This window comes from Sceloporus occidentalis, unplaced genomic scaffold (genome assembly GCF_023333645.1).
Source record: "Sceloporus occidentalis isolate IW3139 unplaced genomic scaffold, rSceOcc1.0.p SCAF_3, whole genome shotgun sequence".
Classification (NCBI taxonomy): domain Eukaryota; kingdom Metazoa; phylum Chordata; class Lepidosauria; order Squamata; family Phrynosomatidae; genus Sceloporus; species Sceloporus occidentalis.
This window is the reverse complement of record NW_028316983.1, coordinates 229403376-229424178: the sequence shown is the minus strand read 5'-3', so window position 1 is coordinate 229424178 and position 20803 is coordinate 229403376.

Here is a 20803-nt window from a genome sequence, read left to right as displayed (position 1 = left end):
AATTAACTCTACTTCATGACATTTAGCTGCAGCAAAGTCCAAAGTAGAGCTTCTGATGTCTGTAAACTGGCCAGAAGATGTGGTTATGGAATAACATTAACATATGGCGTAGAGGGCACTGGGACCTCTAGGCCTTCTGTGAAGTCAGCCTCATGCTTTCCAAGGGTGTGTTGAGATGGTAGCAGCTAATGTTTCCTGTGGGACACTGTAGTGCAGTAGTCAATGATTAAACTCTTGATTTTCAAAATACAACTCCTCCCAGGGCAAGACCAGGAAATCTAACCATGTCTAAACCTGGTGAACTAGAAACAGGTCAGAATCTGGCTAGTTGAGCCTGAAAGAAATCTGTTCACTCCTGAATATTGCTCTCACTAGAACTAGCCACAATCGAGTTTAGTCATAACCTTACTGAAGTGTGTCTTCAAGTTATTTCTGTCTCATGGAGACCCTAAGGTGAAACTATTATGTGGAGGGTTTTTTTTTGGCAAGATTTGTTCAGAGGAGGTTCCCCATTCTGATTTTCACTGCTAAAGCCTGGATTTCTATACCTGAGAAGAAAGTTCCCACAACTTGCAGAAACCTTTTTGTTTGTGTGTTCTCAGCACAGCAAAACAGTGGAACTCTGAGCAGTTGAAATCTGTACAGTTGAAATACAGCACAACCCTTGAAGACAAAGTTGCTCACCTATGCTAAAAATTGTGCAATTTTTATAAGCATCTGAATAGTTCCACAATGAAAAGGAGAAAGCAGAGTACAACTTTCTTCAAATGCTAAACCCTAAAGCTGCACACCTTAACTGTGAAATCTATGACTATTTTCTCCTTTAATTCACTTCTTTACTGCTTACCCCTCATCCACTGCTCTTTTTTGTGGATTTGCTCCAAGAGCTGTATAGGCAGTTTCTGTTGCCTTTTCTATTACAACATTTTCACAAGTAGTTGCGTCCCATCCAGATTCTCTCCTGTTGCATTTCTGAGCAAGTACGTGTAAGACTTCAGTTGAGGAGTCCAATGTTCTTGTTACCCAAAATTCTGGGATTTGGGGAGGATGCCCACAAATTAATATGTTTTAGGGGAATTTAATATTAGCTGAAATTAAAGTTGTATTATGGCTGGGGTAAGAGGCATCCTGGGATAGCAACCCAAATGTAAACTAGGTCCAATTCACTCAGAACTCCAGAGGCAACCCCAAATAGAATTTTGTATTTTTATTAGGGGAATAATCAATGCACAAGCACACGACACATACACTCATGCACACACACACAAGAACTAAGAAGCAAAGGTGGGAGAGGTAGAGTAGTTTAAGGCCTTGCTAATATTGATATGTTATCCACAATGGATCTTGATTCCAATCGTGTCTAGAATGGAGAAAGCTCAATAGCCGCCGCGGCAAGATGGTTGGCAAGCATATCGAGGAGTCTAGTCAAACCGACAGAGTGCCTATCTGCTTGTAAGCTAGACCAGAGAATGGCTGCTTTACTACCTGTACGTATATATTCAGAGCCTCGTCTTTAGGGCAGAAATCAAGACATGAAAGGATTAAGTTCCTGCTAAATGGGTTTTTGGGAAGAAAAGAATGATTTGGAGTAGAAATTGATGGTCAGGCGATTGGTGTGAACTCTTTGGACAAAAGGATGAGCATTCCTGGCTGGAATGTCCCTGTCCCAGGTAATCATAAATAATCACCTTCTTTGGCCAGGATCTCCTCACCTCCCTCTAGAGACAAAGGACTGAAGCTGGGGACTTGTTGCCCATTTGCCATCAAGTGGAGACCTTTCTCTTTTAGCAGGCAATTAGGAAACTGGATGCTTTATATAAGGTGTTTTCTTTTTTAGTGTTTTCAAGTTTTTAATGTATGCTTTTTAATGAATTATTTATATGGTTTTGAGTCAATAGACGGTTTAATATTATTTTCATCACAATTTTTTATATGTTTTTAGCCATATGAAGTTTTCTTTAGTTCTGTTTTTTTTTTCTGTAAGCTGTCTTGAGGCTTGCTCTTGTAAAGTGATTGATAAATACATTATTTAAACTATCCAGTAATTACATTATTGATAAATAACAAGACTGATTCTATGGCACTTGGTCACAGGTTTGCAAGGTGGGCTTTCCCTTTCCAAAGATGGGCCTCTTCTTCTGACCTTGGAAGGGGAGAGCCTAATCACCATCATCACCATCATCATCATCATCATTTGCATCCCACTTCCCCCCCAAAATTGGGACTCAGAACAGCTTACAATTTAAAAGAACAGTACAAATAAAAACATACAAAAGTCTTTTAAAAGCATACATTAAAACTTTAAAACATCCCATAGCCACTGTTGGCCAGCTGGACTAAATCCAGCGACTAAATCAAATGGCTAGTCTTAATGAACCAGTTGCTGTATCACAAATTTCATTGAGTCAATGGGGCTAACACGAGAATTTTGGACTGAATCTAAAACGAAGCAAAACCCCCAAGCCTTTATTTTAGAGTTTCTCTGAAATAGAAGCTTTTTTGGAAAAAAAAATATCACATATCTGGCACAAAACATATTACATGTGTAAGTAATAATGGATTCAATGGAAAAAATGCACATATATTTCCATTAAAGAAATTAATGTCAAGAATAAGTTGAGCCCCCAAGGGATTGTACTTCCAAAAAAATGCCACCAACTGTTCTGATGCTTTGAGAGCATGCTTTCTTTTCCAAAAACAAAAACACCTCTTTCTTTTCAAGTTTGGCCATACATGGCAAAAATATAGAGCCAAAAAAGGGGGCTTTTGGTACAAAATTAAAATGGGATGAGGGTTTTACTGCCCCTTTTACAACCACAGCATTTTGGAAACTGGTCTCTTACCAAAATACCAGAAACTGAAAATAGGTGTTTTGTTCCAGCTCTCCCTCTGGGAAGACATTCTTTACACATGCTAATTGTTGTTAAATTATATTATGTTCCAATAAGGAATACCACTGATTAGATGTAAGTAACAGCTATGTGGGGATCTTTCATTATGTACAGAGGCACATGAGAACCTCAGTCAACATTTTCATTAAAACCCAACATTTCCAGCAGTTTATAAGTGTGCCATAAACATTCTCACCAATGTGCTGCTGCACATCTGTGTCATTTTCTTACAGTTAGGAAGAAACTGTGCTATAGCAACTGAGCAGACAACAAGATAGCACAGCAGTTCCACCAGAACAATTTTTTTTCTTAATCCATAATTCACTCAATGAGACGAACGTCTTGTGATCACACAGCAGAGTTCTGATTCTGGAGATTTAAATCCTATTTCATGTTCTGCCATGGGTTTATGTATGTCTTTGGACCAACTCAGTTACCCTTTCTGCATCTTCTTTTCTTTGCCTTGAAGGTGATAATGGAAATGCAACAGCCACAAAATGGAGCCCTGGAGGATATTTTATGAATATTTCACAGCACAGTATTAGCCCTTCAAATGCAGTTAGAGTACAGTGTTTCTCAGTGAAATAGCCACAGCAAGCAATTGACATCTTCTGAACTTAAGAGAGGATTGATTGGTTGAATGAAACCAAGATGTTTCCCTAAATGCTAGGGTTACTCCCTCCCCACCCCCACAAGGATACTAAATGGACCAGAAAGATGCTCCTAAAATCAAAATTACAAGTGCTGCAGCAGCCTATTGCCTAGAAGTAAGCTGTGTGGAATTAGAATGAGTATTTTGAAGTGCTATGATGCAGCAGCTAACAAACACAGGAGATAACAAATGGCCATCAAAATGCAAATATTTATTTTATTTTAGGGTTGTAATGAATGTTCATCTGATTCAATTCTCAGACCTAAAGTAGTACTTTTAGCATTGTACAAATACACACACACACACACACTCCCCACTCCATCCTCATTAGAGTGAGTGTGGGTATATATCGGTCTATACACACACACATCTCCAAGAACTATGATTTCGTTGATGCAAGTAGTGCCTGAAACAACAAAAATGGTAACTGTATTTCACACTGTGATTGTATTTTTTAGGGATGGAAAGATGATTTGTTTCCATGTCAAAAATGCACTCCTGGCACTTAAGAGGACTTTTTGAGAAAAACAACACAGTATTAAGAATTTTGCAGCATTGTCACCTGTAATTCACTCATCTTTGATAGAGACTGTGCACAGTGGTTAGAGACTGATTAAGGAGCAAAGACACCAATGGTTTGGAGAAACTAACTAAACGTTTATTACAGGAACTCCATTCTAAAGTAGCAAAGTTACTCAGGGTGCTAATCTATTCTAGCTTCACTCTGGAGAGAGCAGAGAGAGAGCTGCCGGGGGGAAGAGTTGGAAATAACATCCCTAAGAGTATCAGTTTACATCATAGAGAGGTCAAGATAAGTAGACAAGAGGAAGGCCATGGGTCACTCAAATCATAGAATTGGAAGAGACCTCAAGGGCCATCCAGTCCAACTCCCTGCCATGCAGGAATTCTACTGCCTCTTCTGAGGCATTCTTGACCCTTCAGTGCTAAGCATTGTTGCACTTGTAACAATCCTGAGTGTATTCAGGAAATCATTCTGTGTAGAAATACATGTTATTTCTTAACAACTCCTCTCCTTATGGAATGAGGTGGGGAACAACAGATTGTTGCATTCTCTCTCTCTCAAGAGAACGTGCCTGTTTAAAACAGAGCAATGAATAGACACACTAACACAGTTAAAAACATGAACACCAATTACAAATATATAATCAGTTGAAAGGGCATTACAGCAGTTGAAAAAGCATATATATTAAAACATTCATTTCATAATTTTTTAAAAAGCATTCTCTTGAGAGAGAGAGAATGCTTTCAGAAAACCACTTTTGATGTGTGATTGCTGCATTTGCATAGAAAACAGCAATCTTGTACCAAAAAAGCCACATGGATTTTTGGGTGTTTGCAAGATTACTTTTTCTTGTCCAAAAGCATCTGTATTTTGTGCAATATCTTTTCTGTGCAAGGTCTTTTTCTGTATGTTAAGACACACACAGAGAACAGAATATGGAGAAACAGAATGTTTCCCATTGGCAAGGGGGTCAGGCAAGGCTGATTTCTATCACCTCCTTGTTCAACTTGTGCACAGAAAATATCATTTGAAGAGTAGACTTTGAAAAATGAGGAGTGAAGATAGGAGGAAGTAACATCAACAATCTAACATATGCAGATGATACTATAAAACTAGTTAAGGGGATTCTGTTGGTCTACCGCCCACCCTGTAGCCTAACAGACTCCCTGGCCGAGCTGACACAGCTGGTCTAGGAGCTGGTGCTGGAGTCCCCCAGACTTTTAGTCCTGGGGGACCTCAACATCCCCTTCGAGGCTGGCTTATTAGATCTAACAGGTGCGGCTCGGTTGTTCATGGATTCCATGACAGCCATGGGCCTGTCCCAATTGGTCCAGGGCCCAATGCATTGTGCTGGTAATACACTCGATGTGGTCTTCAGTACGGACCGAGAACATCCGTGGGTGGAAGTAAATGACATCTCCCCCCTGTCATGGACGGATCATTTCCTGGTCAAGATTGGACTGAATGCCACAACTCAAAAACCCTTTGTGTGTGTGTGTGGTGGAGAGGTGTAAAAAAAATGGCACCTTTTCACACATACATATATATGCACATGCACATGCACACGCACACACACACACACACACACACACACACTTCACTTGATTTTCATGCAAAAAACCCAACAACATATATTTCTGTGTAATTTCAAAAAACACCTTGGGACGTGTGACTACTAGGCAAGAACAATGCATAAATATTCTTTTTTTCCCCACAGTAAGAACAAGATTGTGGAAATTATTTGCCTTCACTTGTGAGGACAAAATAGTCAAATATTTACAATTCCTATTATTCATGACTGTGGCCTGTTCCTTATCTGTTGGTCAACACTGATAATTTATATAAGAGTGACTGATTAAACAGAAATGCTTAAATACTATTGTACGTTATTTCAGCTCCTGCCTTTAGCAGTTAAATGATCTGTATCTGAGGTGGCAGATACTGCATTCAAATATTTTCTTTTAGTTAGTCACTCTAATAAATACATATTGCATACTTATATTATGAACTTACATGGCTATGTCTCTTAATGTTGTAAGTGGTTATCTTCACCTTTCTGGGCCCCAGAAGAAACTTACTTGAAATGTAGTTTGATGAATTAAAAATTATCTATAGATGTGTACATACACATATACTCACATACACACACAGAGCATCTGGCCACCCTTGTCAAACTCTACCTTCCATGCTCATGCTGCTACTGTTTCAATGCCCACTTTTACTGATTAGATTTTTATTTTTCATCTTGGAATGATCTCATAAAGTGCAAATGTCATAACTCTAGGTGGCCAAGCTAGGTGGCTTCACAAAGCGCAAATAAATCTGCTTTGGAGTGTGGGTAGTGCTTTCTGAACAAAACAAACCTAAAAATGGACAAGTACACTCGTCTCTCCACATTTGGAGCTTTGACTTTTGTGGATTTGGTTATTCACGGATTTTATTAATATGAATATCTAGGTCCCCCAGCTCTATGGTCTGCTTTAACCAAAAGTTGCACTGAAGGACCTAAAGATTCCCAGAGAGAACACTCCACTAGGCATTTGTAGCTCCTCCAGAGCAATTCTGTGGTCAATGTCTGGCAGATGTTGACCACAGAGTTGCACTGAAGGACCTAGAGATTCCTAGGGAGGTGTTCTCTCAAGTAAAAACATAGGCCTGTTACAGACTGCCAAAATAAAGCTGCTTCGGATCTCTTTGGAGACTATGCTATTTAAATGATGCAGGGGTCCTAAGAGTCCGGAGGTCGTACCAAAGCCACACTCCATTCCTAAGCACTGGAAAGCAGCTTTGGTGCAGCTTCCGGATTCTTAGGATGCATGCATCATTTAAACAGCATACCTCCAAAGAGACCCAAAACAGCTTTAATTTGGCAGTCTGTAACAGGCCATAGTGTTTTTGTTATTTGCGTTTTTTCCATATTCACAGGGGTCCTTTGCCCTAACCAGTGAATGTAGAGGGATGAGTGTATTCAGTTTGGCTTTCTTTTTGAGACAACATAATATGGTTTGTGCTATTCATGTTAGTTCTCATAGGCAGTGTACAGACCGCCCCTTTGGGGTGGCCTGCACCCGCCCCTTTCCCCGACGGATCGAGGCTTCAGTTGCCACAGCGGCAGCCCTGAGGCCCTAATCCACCGCTTTTCCAGGCTGTGGGGAAGTGGCAAAAGGGCCACAGGCACCTTTCAGTGGCGCCAAGACATCACATCAGTGCCACCCCATTTGGAGGTGGTACGGCCATGACGTCGTAATGTAGAATGGGCACCACCATTACAATATACTAAGTTTGTGGGGCGTCTGGAAAGTACGCCCTGAGACAACCCTAGTACACGTGAAGGCCAGTGCAAAGCGCCAGTCTGTACAGCACCATAGTTAGGGAAATACTCCTATGTTGACCTAATCGCTCATAGATGGATTGCGAAGTTTCAGGTTTGCCAAACTGATATTGGGGATATTTTATCTTACAGTTTCCAAAAATAAAAAATAAAATAAAATAAAATGCTATGGAACATATCCCCTTGAGGAACACAGTGTGAGAAGACTAATGGGGATCATTCTGCAGTGTAATGAACTGAAGCCTCAAAAACAGAACATGAACAGCTTGGCTAGATAAAAGGTGTTAGGAGGGGAAAGGCTTCTTTTTCTCCTTTAAAAGAAAAAGAAAAAATATACAAAAACTGCAGAGATGTGGCTTACAAAACATTTGGCTACTACCTGATTTTTTAACTATCCAAAACATAAAGAAAATTAATGCTAATTATTTTAAAAAATGAACTATTCAGATTGAAATGAATATCAGATGCAAGGTACACCTAAGTTTACCTAGCCTTCTGTTTACCATAGTGGGTGGCCAATTAGGAATACAGGACACTGGCTTCTACCAAGTTAGACAATTGGTCCATTTAGTTCTGTATTGCCTATTCAGGGCCAGATCTCCAGGGTTTCCCAGGCTACAGGTCTTCCCCTCTTGGGAATCCCACAAACAGGACATGCAGAAAAAAGCCTTCTCAAGACCTTTTTGTCCAGAAACTGGTATTTAGAGCCACACTTCCTCTGATCCTACAGATGACTATTATAACCAGTAATTGTGATCCCAAATCATATTGTACGTTCCATCTCTAGTAAGACCTATTTAGCCAATGAGAACTTGGTAATTCAACTTTTAAATTTCCATTATTCCAATGAGTGTATTCTAATTAGAATTAGCAATTGAATTTTAAGAATTAATCACTATTGGCTATGCTGGCTAAAGCTGCTAGGATCTGGAGTCCAAAAATATTGAGAAAGTTGTACAATCCCCTACTAGGGTATAGTTCATGGAGAACCAGTATGGTGTAGTAGTGGTTTGAGCATTGTACTAGAACTTTGGAGACCAGGACTCAAACCACTTCTCTGCCATGAAATCTCACTGGGTGACCTTGGGCAAGTAATACTCTCAGAAAGATGCAATGGCAATTCCCTTCTGAACAAATTTGTTCAAGAAAATCTCCTGATAAATTTCCATTGTCCCTCGCTTTTGAATAAGTTGAATAATGGGACCAGCAATATCTGATGGCAGAGCTGCTGGTAGAATCTCCTTGCCGAAAAGCCAGATTAAATGTGCCAAACAGCTACTGGACAGCAGCAACATGGAGGGTGACTCTGGTGGAGTCAGGGAAAATCCACCAATATAACCATAAACCAAGTTTATGCTTCATAAAGAGGCATAAAGAGAAAAATGGAAATGTTATATGCTGGAGTCCAGATGGAAACTGATCACACACCATAATAGGACTTCTTGTTAATAATAGGCAGTTGGAATGCAAATGTAGGAAACAGAGCAGAATCAAAGGTTCTAAGAAAATTTAGCCTATCATCCAGAAACAAATCAGGACAGTGACTAATTAAATTTGGCAAGGCCAGTAGTTTGTACGTCACAAACATTCTTCAAGCAATGAAAGAAATTACTGTATACATGGACATCTCCTGATGGCCAACGCATAACTCAAATAGGCTACATAATTGGAAGTAGAAGATGGGAAAGTGCCATTCTCTCTGCAAAAACAAGACCAGGATAAACTGTGGTGCGCACCATGGACTGCTAATATCAAAAATTAGAGTAAACCTAAAAAAGAACACTAAACTAACCATCATGAAAAGATAGTACCTGAAGACCATCCCTGTAGAATTTAAGAATGTAAAAAATAGATTTTCACTATGAAGTGTAATTGACTAGAAACTAAAAGACTATGGCGCATTACAGACCATCCAGAAGGGGCGGTCTGCCACTGCCGCCATTTGCAGCACAGAGGAGCCCCAGCGTCCAAACCGCGAGGCTCCTCCTTGCTGCAAATAAGAAGCGCCAAATTGGCACTTCTCTTTGCGGCGCGGATATGATGCTGTGAGGCGCCAATGGTGCACTCGCAGTGTAATATGTGCTGTGCGACGTGCGGACGCAGCGCATCCGCTACATAAAGATGGTGGCCCCCATGTGGAATGGGCGCCACCATTTTGTACGGACTCGGTCCGTATTAGGGTTAAGGGCGTCCGGAAGTGATGCCCCTTTCTAACCCTAATATGGACCCAGTCCGTACTTTATGCCCGTCTGTAACGGGCCATTGTCAGGAAGGAATGAAGAAAGATACTATCTGCAGTCAAAAATAAAGGGGAAACTCAATGGATAACAAATGAAGCTCTTAAGCAGTTGACAGATGAGAAACAAAAGTAACATAAATAGATTCAGAACCCTTAATGCAACTGTTAAATAACTGGAATGACTTGTGTGCAGAGACAAGAACTACTATAATAGTGCAGTGCAGTGCAGAGAAATAGAAGATGACAACCAAAAAAGGAAGAACAAGAGACCTCTTCCATAAGATCCTAGAAATCAAAGGGAAATTTAAACCAAGAATGGGGATGCTCTATGACCATCAGGGTAACACATTTCATGACCAAGTAGAAATTAAAAGATGATGGAAACAATACACTGAAGAACTATATAAAAGAATGGAAATAATGACAGATTAATTCAAGGAAATATTATTTGAAGATGAACATATAATTTTAGAAAGTGAAGTGGATGCTATACTCAGTGCACTTGGGATAAATAAATAATCAAGAACAAATGGCATACCAATAGAGCTCCTTCAGCATACGAAGACAGACTCTCCTAACTAAAATCTGTCAACAAATATGTTATCTTAACAAATAAGTTAGGATAGTCCATGCCACTTTATTTCCAGTTTCTATGTATGGTTGTGAAAGCTGGACAGTGAAGAAAATCAACTCATCTGAGAACTGGTGTCAAAGAAGAGCTCAACAGGTACCATGGACTACTAAAGAGGTCAGTAAAGGGGCCCTAGAGCAAATCAAGCCTGAACTTTCTTTAGAAGCCGAGATGACTAAACTGAGATTGCTGTATTTGGACATCTCATAAGAAGACATCACTAGCTGGAAAAGAGAATAAAGATAGAAAGCACTAGGGAAAGAGAAAGCCCACATTCCAAAAGTATAGACTCAGTCAAGGAAGCCATAGCCCCGAGTCTGCAAGACCTGAGAAAGGCTGTACATGATAGAGTAACTTGAAGGTCTCACATTCATCAGGTTGGCATAACTCAAAGTCACCTTGACAACAGTTAACAACAGGAAAGTTGTGATTAATAGCAGAGATTAATAGAATGCCTATGGTTCACACTTTCCCCACCCCTGATGTAGAGCCGCTGTAGCCTAGATGTCCTTCTTTCCTTTGAAAAGAAAAGGTCTAACACCATCATTGTTCCTTCTTCTAGTCTCTGTCCTTTCTGTTCTTCTGTCTCTTCCCCTTCTTTAGCTACAGTTAAACAACAACCCCTTCAAAAAGGCTACAGCATTACACTACAACAAAAAATGCATCAGCAGCCATAAGGACAAAATGTCTAAAGCTTGGTAACTGGCTTTTTTCATCCAGGTAAAGATCTAGAAAACAAGTAGAAAAAAACTTCCTAGCTGCCTTGTTTACATTCACAGATTAAATCAACTGAAACTAATTCAAGCAAACACAACAGACAGGCAGTAAAGAGACTTCCTGTGTCACTGAAAATACATCTAGGTTGGAACAGGTGCAAGTGACTGTATTATTGTATTATTGATGACCTTCAAGATCTTGTTTTCAATTTTACCTCTAATTTAGGCTACTGGGCTCAATTTTACCTTTCTGCCTTTGGCTTGTGATGAGTCAATGCATAACTTTGACAGGTTGTTATTTAGCCTTGAACTGCCAGCAGTGTGTGGAAAGAAGAAAAGATGGTGGCTTTTTAACCAGGAGTTGGAAAATGGAAGATGAAAATGATTTACAACACCAGCACCTATATAGCTGGACCACAAAAACACCAACACTTTGCTTTCAAAGAATAACATTATGATGATGTACTCCATGACAAGAGAGCCAGTGCAATACAGTGATTTGAGTATTTGACTATGACTCTGGAGACCAGAGTTTGACTCCCCAGTAAGCCATGAAACCAACTGGGTAACCTTGGGAAAATCACACATTCTCAGCCTCAGAGGATGGCAAGGACAATCCCCCTCTGAAGAAACTTACCAAGAAAACTGTATTATAGGTTTGTCCTTGGGTTGCCCTAAGTAGGAAATGACTTGAAGACATACAACAGCAACTCCATGATAAGCTGTGAACGGCCCATTGGTCCATCTAAGCCAGTGTCATCAGCTGTTCTGACTGGCAGTGACAGTCTGGCCTGTCAAGGAAGATTCTTTCCTAGATGTTTATCACACTATGCTCTTAAAGTGCTACTATTCCACTTTGACTCCTCTAGCTGCCTCCTGTTGCATTGTGGGATTTGCAGTTTTAAGGAGGGGTATTTAGAATTCTCAGGCAGATACAAACGGCCTCAGAGGGAGCCATCAGGCAGACCCAGCAACATCTTGGACTGCCTGAAGGAAGAGGCCCCTCCCTCCTCAACTGTCATCTCGGCCTCAGAGGGAGCCATCAGGCAGACCCAGCAACATCTTGGACTGCCTGAAGGAAGAGGCCCCTCCCTCCTCAACTGTCATCTCGGCCTCAGAGGGAGCCATCAGGCAGACCCAGCAACATCTTGGACTGCCTGAAGGAAGAGGCCCCTCCCTCCTCAACTGTCATCTCGGCCTCAGAGGGAGTCATCAGGCAGACCCAGCAACATCTTGGACTGCCTGAAGGAAGAGGCCCCTCCCTCCTCAACTGTCATCTCGGCCTCAGAGGGAGCCATCAGGCAGACCCAGCAACATCAGGGACTGCCTGAAGGAAGAGGCCCCTCCCTCCTCAACTGTCATCTCGGCCTCAGAGGGAGTCATCAGGCAGACCCAGCAACATCAGGGACTGCCTGAAGGAAGAGGCCCCTCCCTCCTCAACTGTCATCTTGGCCTCAGAGGGAGCCATCAGGCAGACCCAGCAACATCAGGGACTGTCTGAAGGAAGAGGCCCCTCCCTCCTCAACTGTCATCTCGGCCTCAGAGGGAGCCATCAGGCAGACCCAGCAACATCAGGGACTGTCTGAAGGAAGAGGCCCCTCCCTCCTCAACTGTCATCTCGGCCTCAGAGGGAGTCATCAGGCAGACCCAGTAACATCAGGGACTGCCTGAAGGAAGAGGCCCCTCCCTCCTCAACTGTCATCTCGGCCTCAGAGGGAGCCATCAGGCAGACCCAGCAACATCTTGGACTGCCTGAAGGAAGAGGCCCCTCCCTCCTCAACTGTCATCTCGGCCTCAGAGGGAGCCATCAGGCAGACCCAGCAACATCAGGGACTGCCTGAAGGAAGAGGCCCCTCCCTCCTCAACTGTCATCTCGGCCTCAGAGGGAGTCATCAGGCAGACCCAGCAACATCAGGGACTGCCTGAAGGACGAGACTTCTCCCTCCTTTAACTGTATTACGATTTTACTGTACACCGCTATGATCATCGCGGAATAGCGGTCTATAAATAAAACGTATTATTATTATTATTATTATTATCATTGACTTACCTGGAGACAGCAAGATAACATGCATGCAAGAATGTGTTCTACCACTAAATAACAACACAGGTGTTTATCATAGAATATCTTGCAGCATGTGGTCCATGCTCTATTCCTCTCATTCTTGATACTTTCTATCTGACACGAGAAGTGTTCTACAAGTGATGCTGTGCGAGATAGTCTATTATCTACTCTGTTTTTCATCTCAGATGCCAGCAATCTCAGTTTCTACTGTAATTAGTCAAGCTGATAAATTACATCTCCCAACCATTCCCACCCACACATTTGGATTGGAAGTATTGTAGTATAAGTTCTCTGTTTTTCATCTTGAACTATCTTGCCCTAGCTTGTAAACCATGAGATACAGACAGATGTTAGGGCTTTGCCTTCTGTACCTTAATTACTATAGTTATTGAATAAAGTAGCATGCATTGCCACCACCCTCTCAGTTTTGATGGCTGTTTAAAAAAAAGAAAAAGCTGTAGCCACATTTCATGACTTCTTACATCTTGCTGTAGGCTGTACTTGTCTGCTGCTTTTCAGTCATTTTAATTTCCTCTTCAGGGTCTAGGCTAGCCAAGACCTGAATCCATCCATCTCAAGGTAACCTAACTTCGTTTTAACAGAACTGTTTAATGTTGTTTAAAATCTTGCATAAAATATGTTTCAGTTCATTGTTTTTAATTTCATATGAGAGGCCTTGGACCCTGTACTGTGGTGAGATATTATGTTAATTAATTACATAAAATAATACTTCCCCCTCCCAGAGATACCAGTGTTTTCTGTTTGTCAGTTGCAGGAACTAGGGCACATGTGGCCAAGCAACATCCGAGTCTAGTCAAGATGGCAAAAGCTATTGACAAGAAAGACCACACGAAGTAGGAGAGGTTGCAGGAGATTACTTTTGCTTGAGTGTACAGGGAAGGGCAAGATTTCATCCTGGTGAGCTGAGTACAAATGACATCTGCACTTTGAAGTCAGTTTGCAGCAATGGAAGTAAGATGAGGAAAAGGGGAAGGTGGAAGGAAGGGGGGGGGAAGCAGAAAAATTGGGGTGAAATTGGGATTCTCCTTACTAAATTAGCACAGGTGAAGGGTATACAAGAGGCACCACACACCTTACTGTGTTGCTATACAGTTATTTTGCAAATTTCTCTTCTCTGTCCTTGGAACATTTTTTTTATCCCACTAGCCTAATTGTCCATAATAATCCCCAATCCCAGGACCAGATTTCCCTGAGCGGATGGGCTGCCTCCCTTCTCAGCTGTTAAGAGGCATATATCTTGAAAGGAGGTCACCAGTAAAGTCAGATTTTCTCCTTTAATCATTACCTCTAAAATACTGGATTATGTACAAGTAACTGTGGCCAATCTGAATGTAAATGGGAGAATAGATAATACTGATAGGTTTTAGAGATTTTTCAAATTGCATTCCAGTTTTCATTATCTGAACCAGCATGTCAGCACAAAGGCTATACTTAATAGGATCCTCTTCAGGGAGAAAAAAGATTGAAATAAACTCTCAACCATTGTTAAGAAGAAGAGTCCTGCTAAGGTTTATGCACAGCGCAGAACTTATACAGGCACGTTAGCAGTTATGGTACATGATAATTAAAATTTACAGGTATAAAGTAAGTGGTAAATAACCTACAGGAATAAATACAGACTTTTCTCCTCTGAGTGTTTTCGTAGTCATCTTGTAGTGACAGCTGCTGGTAAGAAAGGGGCAGCTGCAGTTGTAACTTTAAAATAGATGATGAAGACATTGAAATAGTTCAAGAGTTTTCATACTTGGGCTCAATCATCAATCAGAATGGAGACTGCAGTCAAGGAACCAGAAGACTTGGACTTGGAAGGGAAGATATGAAGAAACTAGATAAGATCATGAAGTGTAAAAATATATCACTGAAAGTTAGGATTGTCCATGCCATTTCTATGTATGACTGTGTGAGTTGGAAGTGAAGAAAGCTGATAGGAAGATAATCAACTCATTTGAGATGTGGTGCTGGAGAAGAGTTCTGTGAATACCACGGACTGCTAAAAACATGAATAAATGGGTCCTAGAGCTAATCAGACTTTTCTCCCTGGAAACAAAGATAACTAAGGGCAATGGAAGGGGGGGGGGGGGGAGCCTGCTTCCAGGCGTCTTTAGAGTATGGTGATTTGGCTCTGAAGCCACTTGGAAGCTGGCTTCAAACAGTCCAGCTGCCCAGATGTGGCTGCCTAGATGTGGGCTGGCTTCCAGGCACTCTGGGGGCATGATATTTACATGCCACATGCACCACATGCTTCTGGCCTCAGCATGGGTGGCAAAGCCACCTTTTTTACCAGCTGAATAAGCTGCTCCTTTTTTTGGCCAGCTTCAAGACAGATTGTGGCCACAGCATGTGTGCAGCCTCAATCTGGTTTCAGAAAGCTTGTTCATCCCGAAATTGAGGCTGCCATATTTTGGCCATATCATGAAAAAAGGACTCACTAGAAAAGACAATAGTGCTTGTAAAAGTTGAGAGTAATAGAAACAGAGGAAGACTATACACTAGATTGGTGGATTCAATCAGAGAAGCCATGACCATGAATCCGCATAAGCTGAACAGGGCAGCTGAGGATAGGATGGCTTGGAGGTCTCTCATTCATAGCATCTTCACAGGACAAAGTAGACTCGAAGACAGTTAACAACAACTGTCATAATAGCTATTTGGGCCCTGTTTGCATGGTCCAAATAAAATGTCCTCCACTGTTCCTAGGATGATGAATCAGGACAACACACAGACCAAACCCTGGTTCTGTTGTGAACTGTCCAGATGGTGTATCAGGAATCTCAAGATTCTATAGCACTGAGCCATGGGAGTCTGAGCAATGAGAGAGGAAGGAATCATGTTAGTGCCTCACCCTACTGCAGCCACCAAGGTTTCCTCTGAATTGTCTTGATTTTTTCTCAGAATGTCCATGGTGAAATATCTGCATTGGAGAAACCAGCTAGCACTTACTTGTTGTTTTCCAATGATACCATAGTGACAGTACTTTGCTAGTAACATGTCACCCATCAAGTAACATTTTCAGGATGACAGTGATAGCAATGATGTAATGGGTGATCACTGTAATAAGTAAAGTAATTAATTCCTTTTCAAATGTAACATTCCAAGCTCTCTCTCTCTATGATGTGGGATAAAAATGGTTTTACATGGAATAAGAGTTTTGGAGCTCAGACTGGGGAAGTGTTGCATGCCTGGTCATATTTGTCATGTTCAGACAATTTTATTTTGCCCCTTCTTGTGTTCTTAAGTTCCACCCAGTGCTGAAATTCATCCCTTGAGACACTTTCCAAACTGGTATTTGGCCCATGAATGAAAAGAGTTCCTCATCCTTACCAGTACACAAAAGTGAGCTAGACAGACCTGTGGTCTAAGTCAATATAAAGAGGCTTCCGATGTTTGTATGCATTTATTTCCCTCTGAAGTGTTAATTGCCTTATTGCACTGTTTTAATTATGGCTTTTGTAAAACAACAACAAACTCTTTTAACTCAGTACATTTTGATTTGTCATTTTTATGGGGAGATAAAAACTAGTCTCAAATACATCTCAAAATTGTCTATTGGTCCAGCTCCATGCAAGACTTATTATTATTCCCATTCAATATTTTCATACCACACCTATCAGAAGTTAAAGTTATTCCTTTATTTGGTAGCTTTATATCAGGGGTGGGTAGTTATCCAGATATTGATGAATGACTACACTAGACCAGCAAAGTGAGATTGTAGTTCAACAACATGTGGGATCATAGATTTCCCATGTGTTTCCTACATTAGAAAATAATTTGCCACCACTACAGTTGGCCTGCCCCATTCATGGGCTTCCCATATGCAGACCTAAGGTCAAATGGATGGGAAGCCCCATTTAGATGAATGACACGCTCACTGCGCCATGCATGAGGGCATGCCATATTCATCTAAATGAATTCACTTTACGTGGGGAGGGGGAATCTGAAATGGATCCCCTGTGTAATGCAAGGGTCCACTGTACTATAGATGATACCTAAAAGTGGGCCACATTAAGCAGATGAGTTAGTGTGTGTGTATATTGTATTATATTGTACAGAACGCGACTGACGATAAAACCTCCAGAACTTTGGATGAATCAACTATGTCTATGAGTGTTTCTTTTGAGTGTGAAAAGTGGTCAGTGCATTGCCAATACCAATAGCTGGGTGTTTTTGTTTTTGAACTCTGCTATGATATTGTTTTTGGCTGCACCTGGGTAGACTTGTCTCCAGACTGTGCTGGTAGTTGGCTTTCCCCTCACCAACACAGTCACCTCTCCATATCCTTGGATTCTTTATCAATGGATCTAACTATCCATGGCTTGAATGTGTGTGTGTGTGTGTGTGTGTGTGTGTATTCCTAAAAGCAAACCTTGATTTTGCCATTTTATATAGGGGACATGATTCGATTTTACTTCATTGTATTTAATGGAACTTGAGTATCCATAGATTTTGGATCCATGGATTGTTTTGGATTGTTATAGAAGCTGCTGGTATTAACACACTTACAGGGCAAGCCTATTTTATGAAAAAGTCCAGGGGAGATCCTCTAATGGAACAAATGCCATATTCTGTGTCCTGTTGCAGACAAGGTACAAGATGAGGCCCTAAGCTTGTTAGTTTTAAATCTCTACTCCCATTGACTTCATTGGTATGCAATGGGGCATTATATAGCATTATCTTGATCCAATGAACACACCTATGGAACAAGAGAACCTTAGATCCAGGAGATCTGTGCCTGCTATGCCACATACAGGCAATTCAGCAGCCAGGAATAACAGTGTTAAAATTCAAAAGGTATTTAACATCCTGGAGAAACTGTCTAGAAATAAATAGAATTGTTAATCATAGCCATAGAGAAACATGACTGATATTTAGCTAAAGAAAAATGTACAGTTTAGGGGCCTGAACATTTTCTTTCACTGAAAACTAATGTTGGAAAAGCAGTACTCAGTAACTCAGTAAAGAAAGTGTTATGAATGAATTTTACTGCAATTGTGGCCATGCCCTGGTGTAACAGGGCTCAAATAAAAGACCTAAGAAATTCAGCATAATCTTTTTTATATATATACAGAGCCCAGGTCTAGGGTTGGGCTTTTAAAGGTTCTGCAAGTCAGCTGTCAAGGTTTGTATACCATTTTAAAAATACATTTAATATTTTAATGCATAATTGTTTTAAGTTATTAATTGTTTATTTGGTTTTTTAAACTTTACGTTTATACTTTTTAATGAGTTTGCTTTGTTTTTAACTTGCACTGTTTCAAATTTCTTGCTAGCCGCCTGAAGTCCCTATACTCAGAGAAAGGCAGGATATAAGTAAATACTACTACTACTACTACTACTAGGCCTACAAACAGGGCTTTAGGACAATATCTCTCATTTATTGTTGTTTCCCAGAAACTGGTATTCAATTTTATTCATTCATTTTACTGTGGCCATGTGTCTTATTTTATAGACAACAATCCTGTATTTCAAGAGCTTTAAACAGAAAGTCCCATATTGGAAGGTGTCCTCTAGTTGAAGGGCTGTCCAATTCAAGTCCAGCTAAACTCAAAGTACCAGAAAGGATATGAAGTAACTTGAGGTCTTCTGTGAACAACTGGTACCTGAAGAGGCACTTGATCACAGTCTTTCCCATTATAGTGAGATGTATTTTATTTGTGTTTCAATTATTTCAACATGTACTATACATCTAGTGATGTATTGGTCTGAGTGCTGGACTAGGTCTCCAGGAGACCTTCTCACCCATTGAAAACTCATTGGATGACCATGGGCAAGTCACATTCTCTTGTTCTAAGAGAAAGGCAATGACAAATGACTTGTGAATAAACCTTGCTAAGAAAACACTATGATTGGATTGCCATAAGTCATTGCCACAAAATGGAGTTGACTTAAGGCACATAACAACAGCAATAAATCTATACACATAATTGTCACATCCTCTTTTGTCCTCCTTTGTCCTTTCTTCATGTCATGCTGCCTTTCACTTTTTTTGGTAATGCATAACTGGCCATTGTGGTCCATAGGAAAGCCTTTTTTGTACAAGTGGGATCTATACAACAGTTCTTCTTTTGCAGTGATAAGAATCAGAAACACAGCATTGCTATATGCACACCTTAAATGCATACATGGAATGTCTGGGTCAGATTACTCCTTATTTTCAAGGAGGTAAGGTGGTGGAGTTTTCTCCATTCATCTCCTATATTAGACCACTTGCTTAATAGGGTTCTCAATTAAATAAAAGCAGCACAAGTTTTGCTCCACGGTGCTAGCAAGTTTCACAGCAAAAGCTGCAAACATAGTCCAGGGCACTATGATGTTAAAGTGAAAATGAAGATATCTGCCTTGAGTCCCTATATTGGGAGAAAGGTGGGAAATAATAATAATAATAATAATAATAATAATAATAATAATAGATGTTCATACCATTAAATCTGAATGAGAAAGTAGTGAGAAAATGTAGTGGGAAAGAGGTTAAAGCAAAATCATATTACTGAAGGAAGGACATAGTAGGACAGTTGCCTGATGTTTCTTTCTCTACTAACTCTTCCTTTCCTGTTTGGACGATCAAGTGGAAGACTCCAAAATGCATCAAAATTTGTGTAATGTTACACATATTGGCTTAAATCTGTCTTTTCCCTTCCAGGAATTTCTCAACAGCTACACACAGACTGTTAACCATGAGGTATAATCTTCTGCTATTTCAGATTTACCTCCCACCCCTACCAAATCCCTGGCCACTTCAACTGACAGTTGGGCCAAATACCTTCTGCAAATGTGTTTTCAGGCTATACTTAGCTTTACTTTTCAGCCATTATGAATGTTATTGGCCTAGTTTTAACTGGGCTGGTAAAACTGAGGTTTTGTTGCTGCACTACACTGGAGGTGAAGCTGAAGGTGGGGAAAGGATTGTATCTATTACCACACAAACAACCATGATCCTTATAAAAAAAAAATAACAGCCATTTGGAAAACACACACACACACACACATATGTTTCTAAACAGGCTAAACTAGAACTTTTTGTCTTGACTCCTTTTTGCTGCACGGAGAAAGAGTTTTGTATGAAGAAGCATGCAGTCCTATGAACAACCATATATTTACCAATCAAGTGAGTACTCTTCTTTTTCATCCTTATCTACTGTATATTGTTTATCACAGAAGAGGAGCATGTGGGGGACTCCCTATATTGTTGAACTGCCACACTTTGACCCTCATCAGCATAACTAATGGAGAAGGGAACTGGAAATTGAAGGCCATATGGTTCCCATATTTGGTTTTTTCTAACCATTGATTTCTATGACTGCATCTAATGCAGATTTTTGTGCATATTATTGATCAGTTTGTTTAGCTTGAGTTACCATTAGAAAGGCCAATGTGCTGTAGTGGTTTGCATATTGAACTAGGACTCCATCTGCACTGTAGAAATAATGCAGTTTGACACCTCTTTAACTGCCATGGCTCATTGCTATGGAATCCTCAGATTTGTAGATTGTTGAGGAATCAGAGATCTCTGACAGAGCAGGCTAAATATCTCAGACAACTCCAAATCCCAGAATTCCATAGCATTGAACCTTACAATGAATGCACACATTCTGCATAGTACTGTAGAAAAATATCCTACTGGACAAATTACACATGATTCTGGCCATTGTCATGACTATCAAGGCAAGTCAAACGAAAAGGAAAGAGAATATCCATGTGAATAGGCATCTTTGGATGCTTGTTCCTAGATAACCAACA